This window comes from Sceloporus undulatus, unplaced genomic scaffold, assembly GCF_019175285.1.
Source record: "Sceloporus undulatus isolate JIND9_A2432 ecotype Alabama unplaced genomic scaffold, SceUnd_v1.1 scaffold_19, whole genome shotgun sequence".
NCBI lineage: Eukaryota > Metazoa > Chordata > Lepidosauria > Squamata > Phrynosomatidae > Sceloporus > Sceloporus undulatus.
Window position 1 is genome coordinate 1,808,657 of NW_024802941.1, and position 10,359 is coordinate 1,819,015.

The window sequence follows — 10,359 nt, forward strand, 5'->3', positions numbered from 1 at the left end:
CGATGCGTGTTTGTATTTCCCCGCCCCTTATCCCCCACGTGACCTCCCCCTCCCTGGAACGTGGCGATGTGTAATCACGTGACCCCCGTACGCCGAGGAGGGAGGGTAGGCGCGGGGGCGCGCATGCGCGTGCGTTTCTGTGCGTGTGGTTTCTGTGTGTCTGTGTTTCTCGGCGGCGGCGCGCGCGCTGCGTACGCGACGGATCTGGCTGCGAAGATGGCGGACGAGGAGGCCGAGCAGGAGAGCAACAGCAGCGGCAGCAGCAGCAGCAGCAGCGTCGGCCTGGCCTTGTCTCTGCCGCGCTTGACCGAGCGGCTGCGGTCACTGGAGGCGAGGCTGAGGGAGAGCGGCGATCCGGCCGCGGCGGAGGAGGCGGCCACCGAATACTGCCAGCAGCTCTGCCAGGTCAGGAGGGGCCTGGAGGAGGTGGCGGTGGTCGTGGCCCGCTTCCCTCTCTTCCTTTGGGGCCATTGGGCAGCCCTTGCGCAGCCCTCCTCCTCCTCCTCCTCCGCCTCCTCCTCCTGTCGCCCCGGGGGCTCGCGCTCGCTTCGCCCTTTGTTGTGGTTCCTCTGCTGCCGCCTCGCCTCAGGAGGGGCCTTTGTCTCCTGATGGCGGCCAGCCTCTCTGTCCCCGACCCAGCAGCAGCACTAAGGAGGAGGAGGAGGAGGAGGGATTGGTTACTCCCGATGGGGAGAAGGAGGGGGTTCAGGAGCCCTGGAGATGGAGGAGGAGGAGGAGGGCTCCCTGGCCCCGTGCCCCTGTGGCTGTGCCATCCCCTGCGCCCCCTCCCCTCTGGCCTACATGGCTGGCCAGAGCAAGAGACTGATGTGTTCATACATAACACAACATCCATTCCTGCACGCAGAGGCCTTCCTAGTGTTTCCGTACAGAGCTGGAAGAGGCCCTAAGCACCATCCAGTCCAACCCCCTTCTGCCATGCAGGGAGACACAGTCAAAACACTGCCTGAGCATACAGAAGCATAGATTCATAGAAGAGGTCACAAAGAACCATCTACTCCAACAATACAAAATGGAGGGAAGTCATAGAATCCTAGAGTTGGAGGAGGCCACAAGGGACACCCAGTCCAACCCCCTTCTGCCATGCAGGGAGACACCGTCAAAACACAGAGAGCCATGTGCATAGAATCATAGAATTAGAAGAGATTGCAAACTACTCTACTCCAACCTTACAAAATGGGGTGGGGGGGATGTCAGAGTATCATAGTGTTGGAAGGGACCACAAGGACCATTCAGTCCAGCCCCTTCCTGCCATGCAGGGACTCATAATCAAAACACTCACGTATAGAAGCATACAGTCTTATAACTAGAATAAGGTTACAAAGAACCATCTACTCCAACCTTACAAAGTGGGGGAAGGGAGTCATAGAATCATCGAGTTGGAAGAGACCTTAAGGACCATCCAGTCCAACCCCTTCTCCCATCCAGGAACTCACAATCAAAGCATCCCTGACAGATGGCCATCCAGCCTCTGTTTAAAGACCTCCAAGGAAGGAGTGTGTTCCACTGTCAGGAAGTTCCTCCTAATGTTGAGGAAGCAGATGAAGGGAGGGGAAGGACTTCCACAAGGACTCCTTTCATAAACCCCTTCACCAACATCAGTCAGGCTGCAATCCTTATTGTTTTGGTTGTAGGTTGCCTGGAACCCTCCATAGAACAACTCTTGGTTGATTTATGAACTTCGCTGTTTCTTTCATTTTACGTTCTCTAAGGGGCAGATCAGACCTGAGAGCCAGCATGGTGTGGTGGTTTGAGTGTTGGACTATAACTCTGGAGACCAGGGTTTGAATCCCCATTTGGCCATGGAAACCCACCGGGTGGCTTTGGGCAAGTCACATTCTCTCAGTCTCAGGGGATGGCAGTGGCAAACCCCCTCTGAACAAATCTTGCCAAGAAAATCCTAACATACGTTCACCTTAAGGTTGCCATAAGTCAGAAACGACTAGTAGCCACACAACAACAACAACAAAGAGAGCTGCTTGTGATGTCTAGAGTGCTTTCTCAGCATATATGTATTCTACTGCTCTTTCCACCAGTTCAGATGTGTGGATTTAGGCATGGGCATTTCATTTGTGCATGGGAGCCAGCAAGGTGTAGTGGTTTGAGCACTGGACTAGGATTCTGGGGACCAGGGTTCGGATGCCAGTTAAGGCATGTAGTCCCACTGGGGGACCTTGGGCAAATCACACTCTCTCAGCCCCAGAGGACAGCAATGACAAACCCCCTCTGAAGACACTTGCCAAGAAAACCCCATGACAGGATTGCTTTAGGGTCGCCATAGATTTGAAATGAACTGAAGGCACATACACAATTTCAGCCTCCAATCATAACTCATTCAAGAGTTTTAACTGTTTACTTATGTGCTAAATCAGTTTGCAGAGCTGTCATAAAGAAGATGTTTGTAAAGAAAGTGTTAGAAAAAACTAGTCACAGTTTCTTCAGCACCTATTTCTCTGACAAGTCATACAAATGTAAGTAAGGTTTATGATCACATTTATTGCTGAAGGCAATATGAAAATTATGTTAAATAATTTAAATAAAAAAAATCAGCAAGACCCTTACAGAGAAAATTGGCATAAACCTGGTAGCTGAATCTGGCAATTTCAATTTTATAGCCATAAACTCTCTAGGTGTTTGTGAAAGATGAATAGCCTGCTACTCTGCAAAAATTGTAGAATGGCATCAAACTGTTATCCAGTTCTGTCTTATGCTTTGTTGTTATTTTTTGTTAAATGCCCTCGAATTGAATCAACACATGGCGACCATGCGGGTGAGACACCTCTAAGACCCCTGTCTTCCACTGCTCTGCTTAAGACTTGCAGATGCATCCCCATCACCTCCTGATTGAGTCTGTTGATCTGGCATGTCGTCTCCTCTCTTTCTACTACACTATGCCTTTCCCAGCATTTTCTCTTTTGTAACGAGTCATACTTGCTCATGATATGGCCAAAATACGACAGCCTCAGTTTAGTCATCTTGGCTTCCAGGGAGAGTACAGGCTTGATCTGTTCAAGGACCCATTTGTTTGTTTGCTTTGGATGTCAGACCTTCTTTCTCCTCTCCTTCCCACTCGGGCCCTCCGTTCTGGTAGTCAACGTCACCTGTCTGAGCCCAGGATTTTCTCTGACCCATCGCGGATTCACCCCTTTTCACTTGCTGCCCCTCACTCCTGGAACCTTCTTCCCCCGCGAGACACAAGGGCCATCACTTCTTTAACCAGCTTCAAAACAGCGTTGAAGACCATCCTGTTCAGAGAACCATTCCCAGGCATTGCGTGATTATAATTTGCTATTTGATGTTCTTTTTTGTTGCCTGTTTTATTGAACCATTTCCTGTATTGCTATGTATTTTATGTGTATTATCCTATTATTTCTTAGATTGTACGCCATAGGCAGGTTTATTCTTATATATTTATTGTTTTTATGTACAGTGCTGTGCAAATCTACAGCGCTATATATAATAATAATAATAATAATAATAATAATAATAATAATGATGATGATGTCCACAGTATCCTCGGCTCCCTTCTCCAGCATCACATCTCAAATGAGTTTATTTTCTTTTTATCTGTTTTCTTCACTGTCCAGCTTTCATATCCATACATATTGATGAATACAATCACTTGGATGATTCTACCTTTAGCACTCAGTTGTATATCTTTGCTCTTTAAGATCTTGTCTAGTTCTTTTATGGCTGGCCTTCCCATTCCTAGTCTTTTTCTTGACTGCTGTTTCTGTTCTGATCAGTGTTTGATTCAAGGGATGTGAGTTCTTTTAACTATTTCCATTTCCTCATGCGTTGAATGTATGTAGGTCCTCTGTGGTCATTATTTTTGTTTTCTTTCTGTTCAGCAATAAGGATGCCTTTGCACTTTCTTTCTTGACCCTCCTTAGTAATTGTTCCAAATCTATGGTGTTTCTTGCTAGTAATATGGTGTCATCCACACATCTTACATTTATGATGTTCTTTTCTCCTGTCTTCACTACTTCTCCTTCTAAGTCTAACCCTACTCTTCATATAATATTTTCTGCATACAAGTTGAACAAATAGTGTGACAACATTCATGCTCGACCCCTTTTGCCAATTGGGAACCATTGTTTCCAAATAGTCTACATTAAACCCTCTTGTCCTGAGTACAGACTCTTCATGAGAACTATCAGATGTATTGGCACTGCCATATTTTTAAGAGTGTTCCATAGCTTTTCATGATGTAGTCAAAGGCTTTGCTATAATTTATAAAACACACACTGGCTTTCTTTTGGAATTTCTTAGTGTGGTCTATTATGCCTCGTGTTTGTATTGTGGTCCCTAGTTCCTCTACCTTTCCTGAAACCTGCTTGCACTTCTGGCATTTCTTCCTACAATGGAGTCTATACTGTAGATCTGTGTGCGAAATTAATGCTATGATTCTATAGTTGCTGCAATCTTTTGTTTCTCCTTTTTTGTGGGTGGTTTATTAAAAAAATAACACATATCCCATCACATTAACATCACCTTAACATCATATGACAAAACCTAATCATACAACATAAAAAGACTACAACATATATTACATACTACAGAAAAGACTCACAACAAATACAAAATGTAGTGGTTGGGATGTATATTGATCATTTCTAGTCTATTAGCCAGCGTTTTGTTTTCCACATTTCTTGGCATATTTTAGTTAATCCTGAAGTTGATTCTGTATGTGTGAATTATAGCAGTTCAGAAACAATGAGGAAAACCAGTGTGATGCTTCAAGCTGTAGATTTGTGGGAAAGGTCAAATAAGAGGTAGATAAAACTCTATGGCTGAATTATTGCTGTGTGCCTTTGCATCGTTTCCAACTATGGTAGCCATAATAGAAAGTGATCATGAGGTTGTCTTCACAAGATTTGTTCAGAGGAGGTTTGCCATTGTCTTCTACCAAAGCTGAGAGTATGCAACTTGCTGAAAGTCATCCAGTGGGCTTCCACTGCTGAACAATGCTGGTCTCCAGACTTGTAGTCTAACGCTCAGACCACCGCACCACTTTGGACAAGATGCCATGCCCCAACTAAAGGACTCAGGTTGAAATGAACAGGATTGAAATGAATCACCATTTATGTACACCCATTAATTTCAGTGTGTCTGCAATAAAGAGGGTTAACACTGGATTTAGCCCTACAATTTAGTATGATCAGTTCTATAGTATGATTTCATAATAAATAGAACAGAAATAGTTTTTTATCCAAGAGACAGTCTTTATTTAAAATGTTGATGCCTGCATTTTAAAATGTCATACAAAAATTGTTCTTTTAAAAGAGAATTTGAATGCATGTATATGCATATAGTTTTGTATATTTTGTAGTTTTGTCCAATAGCAACTGTTTTGTTGGTGGAAAAACAAGTAATTGGAACTCATTTAATTCAGACCTTAAATATTTGTACTGGAAACATTAATTGTTTTAAATAAGGATAAAATTGCATGTTTGAAATAGCAATATTACTTTTTTGATTCTGTTAAAAAAGAATATATTGATGCTTGATTTCACTTTTTTCTATCCTGATTTTATTGAAAATGGAACTTGTAAATGCAAAAAGTTTTGTTTTAGTAGAGTACTGTGGGTTATTTAACTGGGTGATACTGGGCTGTGGCATTGGGCACTGTGCCATATTGGTGGATTTTAGTAGAATGAAGATAACAAGTGCTGTATCAACCATAGTAAAATATTGTAACTTAAGTACAACTACTGGAGTGGTTGTATAAAAGAAGAAATTCCTCCAGTTACATGTACAGGTTGAGTCTCTTTTCCAAAAAGTTTGGGACCAGGGTTTGGATTTGGATTTTTTTTTAATTTGGATTTTGTAATATTGGCATATTCATAATAAGGTATCTTGGAAATGGGGCCCAAGCCTAAACACGAAATTCATTTATGATTCATATATACCTTATACGCAGTATCCCTTATCCAAAATTCTATAATACTCCAAAATTATGGCTAAGGAATACTCAATCTGTATAGTCATAGGTTTTAAAAACGCATTTCCTAAAATCCTAGAAAGTCAATTTCATTAGGAGCTGTGTTCAGATTATCACAGCTCAGTTTCATAAACAGATATAACAGGATGTTTCACTCATCCATGCACACAGTCCCTTTGCACTACCCTTGATGCCATAAGCCAGGGGCCGGGTTGCTATCCCTCATACACCTGGGGGGCGAAGCCAAAAAATAAAAATAAATAATTTTAAATAACTAAATAAAACTGAGGAAAAATTGTGGCACAACAATTTTAAAATGGAGGGAAAGTGTGAAATAAAAATGGAGGGAAATCGAGAAAAAAATTGCCGGAGTTTTAAAAAAATGTTAGGATAAAATGATTGTATATGAGGATTATATGCAAAATTGAACAAACATGCTGACCTCACGGAGACCGAAAAGGCCCCGGCGGAACGAGGACCCGAGCTGGGGCCGGTCACAAGGAAGGAAGGGCGGCCCGCAGGCCGCAGATTGCCTACCCCTGCCATAAGCAAACAAGCCAGAAGGCTGTTAATTATAGAGGAGAAACAGACCGTCATGAAAAGCCAGCTTCCAGACGTCTTGGAGGTGTGGCATACAGACGATGCATGACCCCAAGACACCCAGAAGCCAGCTTCAAGATGGGCAGCCGCCCACATGTGGTCCAGCTTCTGGGCGTTCTGGCAGTGCAGCGTTTACATGCCGTACATTGCCCGAGCACTTTAAAGCTGGCTTCCCGCTGTGGCAAGGTGGAAAAGCTGACTTTTGTCAGTGCAAAAAGGAGTGGCTCTTTGCCGCTCCTTTTTGGGCAGTTTCAAAGCAGATTGGAGCCACAGCTTGCTGTTGCTGCAGCCACAATCCACTTTCAGAAGGGGCGGCTTGTTTCACCCCATAGTTTCTCATTTCTGGCAAATACAGAATTGTGGATACCAGTTTCAGGTCAAGCCAGGCTATTAAAACAGCTTTGAACTATGGTCTAATACTGTGCCTCCATCTGCAGATGGTAAGCACTTTCCTAATCTAGACATAAGAAACCATGGTTAGATGCTTTCTGGTTTAATTGGTTGCGTAACATTGTGAGATTTTCGTAGATAAACTGATTCAGATTGGACAGTACTGAATTAGATAGTCCAACATTCTAATGTGATATTAGGTAGCTTTCTATTTCTAAAGATGTTTAGAAATAGAAAGTTCCATTGTAATTCAGAGTGCAAACATGTTTTCACTTTGTTATTTTTTCTAACTTAATATCTGATTTCTTTCATACCTAGGATAGTGGGAGCCATTTCAAGATAACCATTGTTTACCTTAAGGTAAACACATAGCACTGACTTACTGCAAATTGAGAGCCAAGTTTGCATAGTTCTCCTTACCTCTTCAAAGCAACATCTGACCATCATCTGCCCTTTCTACCATTAACTATCATTTTGCATTGCACATGTAGAAACATAAACAGTAATTAATACGAGTGGTATTGTATTCTCAATCTTTATTTTGCATCATTGTGCCTTTAATACAAAACCATGAACTGGAGTGTTCTCCTGGTCCAAGGTAACTGGACATTGTGACAAGACTCCCCCTGTACACTTAAAAGAAGCAAAGAGCAATGCCACAGGAGATGCCTGTGGAGAAAAAACACAGGTAAGCTGGCCCTCTGGTACTTACCTAAGTAAGATCCAACATTAAAGTAAGTGGCAGTAATATAAAACCCATCTTTGTCCTTGGAGATTGTGTAGAACAGTGGTTTCAAACCTTTTCCATGCCCCCACAGCCCTAGGATATATTTGGTTAATGTTCACACTCCCTACAAAACCAGTATCACATTTGAAGATGAGGAAGTTTAATTTCTAATTTTTAAACCGCAAATTGAACCACATACTATACTACAAATGAACAAATTGAACTGAAAAAGAAGCTTTTAACTTAGTGGATAAAATGTCAATCTAAATTGAACAATTAGATTCTAATTTATTCAGAAAAATCTAAACTATTGTAATCGTAAAATCCTCTCCTTTTGATTAAATGAACAATGGGACTATCTATCCAATACAACCACCTACTATCACTTCTCAAGGCACGCTGGGAGCTGGCTGGGTGATTCATGACTTGTCACTCAAGAACACAAACTACTCTTTGTCACAGCCCCTGAAAGTCCATCTTGCACCCCTTGGGAATTCCTGGTGTAGAGGATAAGTACTGTTGAATTGGAAAATTAGTTTTATTTTTGCTAACAGAAATGTTGGAAATTCAGATGAATAAAGTTATGGTGAGGCAACATTTATAAAATGGGTTCTTCTTGGTCATATATTTTAACAAATGAAAATGGTGAGCATGTGCACATTGTATAAGACAGGACACTAGCACTCATACATTTGAGTTAAGAGTCCTAAACCACATGTGTAGCTCCATTTAAAAACTATTTGGAGGTCTTATGACATATACTGCTGACAAGTCTCCAGAACCTTACTTGTATGGGTTAGCCATAAGGAATTAAAACTTGCAGAGATCCTGAAACTATGGAGAAACCCGTTTTCAGGAAGGAGGAGTTGAAATTCTGAATAAAATTAAAATAAATGCTTTACTTATTTTTCATATGAAACCCATTTTTTTGTTTTAGCACCATAAAATACCTCATAACTTATTTAGCATAGTGTGTGTGTACATATATCCACCCACCCACCCTCGCCTTCAAATTGCCTGTTGACTAATGGCAACCCCATGAATTTAATAGAATTTTCTTAGGCAAGGGATACTCAGAGGTGGTTTCACTGTTCCTACCTCTGAAATATAGTCTACAGTACGTGGTATTCAACAGTGGTGGTCTCCCATCCAAGTACTGATCAGTGCTAACCGTGTTTAGCTTTTAAAATCAAACAGGATCTGGTGTCTTTAGAGTATTTAGGTCCATGTGCTACTTGACATAATAATAAAATTTAAAAATATAGAAGTCTTGGTTTTCTAAAGGCAATTGTGATTACAAACATCCCCCATTTTTTGACAGCTTGTTTTTGAACACTTTGCTCTTTCGACCATTTTAAATTAAACCCAGAATCCGTATAGTCTATGTGTGGTCCACTCATTTGACTACGTGTTGCATTAATAGTTCTGGTTATACAGTGATTTAAAGGGACAAAAGAGTGGAGGTTAATTCTTTGTTTCAAATGGATTGGGAAGGCTGGGTTTTTACTTTTGAGGTGGTAGTTAACGCTTGTTTGGCTGAGGCAATTATGGACTGAGCAAGAGAGGCATTACTAATAGGCTTTGATTTTTCCTGAAGAAATATTGAGACTCCTCTGGCCGAATGGGGGAGGGATGCTGTTTGAATCTATTTGTTCTCTTTCCATGCAAGGAAGCGTTTTGGCTAGGAAGCAGCATAGGCTGAAGAGAACAGTTAAGGGAAAGTAGAAGGGTGTGCACAGGCTTGATGAGCACAGCTGGACTGGTGATGAGCAGCCCACCTTTGGATGGCTGGGGGAGAAGAAGCACCTAGCACCTCACCACCATTGCTGCTGAACAGCAGGAAACAGAGTCCAGACAGCGTTGCTGGGTCTGAGATGTTAGTGCCCAGGCTACCGATAGGCTTTTCAAGGAGGAAGAGGTGGTTTTGACTCAGCTTGCTGCACCGAATGAAGCCAAGCTGAAACTGCCGCTGCCACCTCAGAGAGCCTACAGCCAGCCCAGGCAGTTATATCACGCAGCTAGCACCGCTGTCTAGATTCTGCTTCCCTCCACTCAGCGGCAATGACAATGAGGCATTGGTTCATCTTCTTCAGATGATATAAATATACTTCAAATGGTACCCTTCTCCAGTTCAATTCAGGTGTCCCTGTTTATTTGACAGATTAGAAACCAGAGCACTGTTGGTTCCTCATTTCAACCATTTAAACTTTTTGACATTCCATTAGTCCCTAACCTATCAAATAAGCAGGGGCTTTCTGAATATCGTATACTAAAGGGAGAATTGCATACTATTGCACTCTCTGCTATCTAAGCATATGTCTTTGTTTTCCCATCTGAGAAATATAGGGAAAAAATGAAAACAAGCCACAAAATTTTAATTAAAAAAATTAAAATGTATTATTTAGATAGAAACAGTATTTTATATGATCACAGTCTTATAGGCGGGGTACAGACCGCCCAAAAACAGCAGTCTGCTGGTGCCTTGTTTTGCTATATGAGGGAGCCGCAGTGGACAAACCGCATGGCTCCCTCACGCTGCAAAAAGAACCCAAAAAAAAGCTGGTTCTTTGTCCGGTGCATTTGTGATGCTTGAGTGCACCAATGGCGCACTTGCAATGTCACAAGTGGGTCGTGACATGTGGACGCTAAGCGTCAGTCGCGTCAAAATGGCGACACCCAT

At 42.3% G+C, this 10,359-nt stretch overlaps 1 protein-coding gene across 1 annotated transcript in view; it reads left to right on the forward strand.

Moving 5' to 3' along the window:
• The first annotated feature begins 231 nt into the window (after positions 1-231).
• The window catches only part of LOC121917471 (zinc finger protein 292-like), a 49,175-nt gene continuing 39,047 nt past the window's right edge, over positions 232-10,359 (forward strand). Inside the window, exon 1 of the mRNA XM_042443473.1 lies at positions 232-405. The gene's annotated coding sequence lies outside the window, so the exon portion shown is untranslated. The remainder of the gene's footprint in view (positions 406-10,359) is intronic.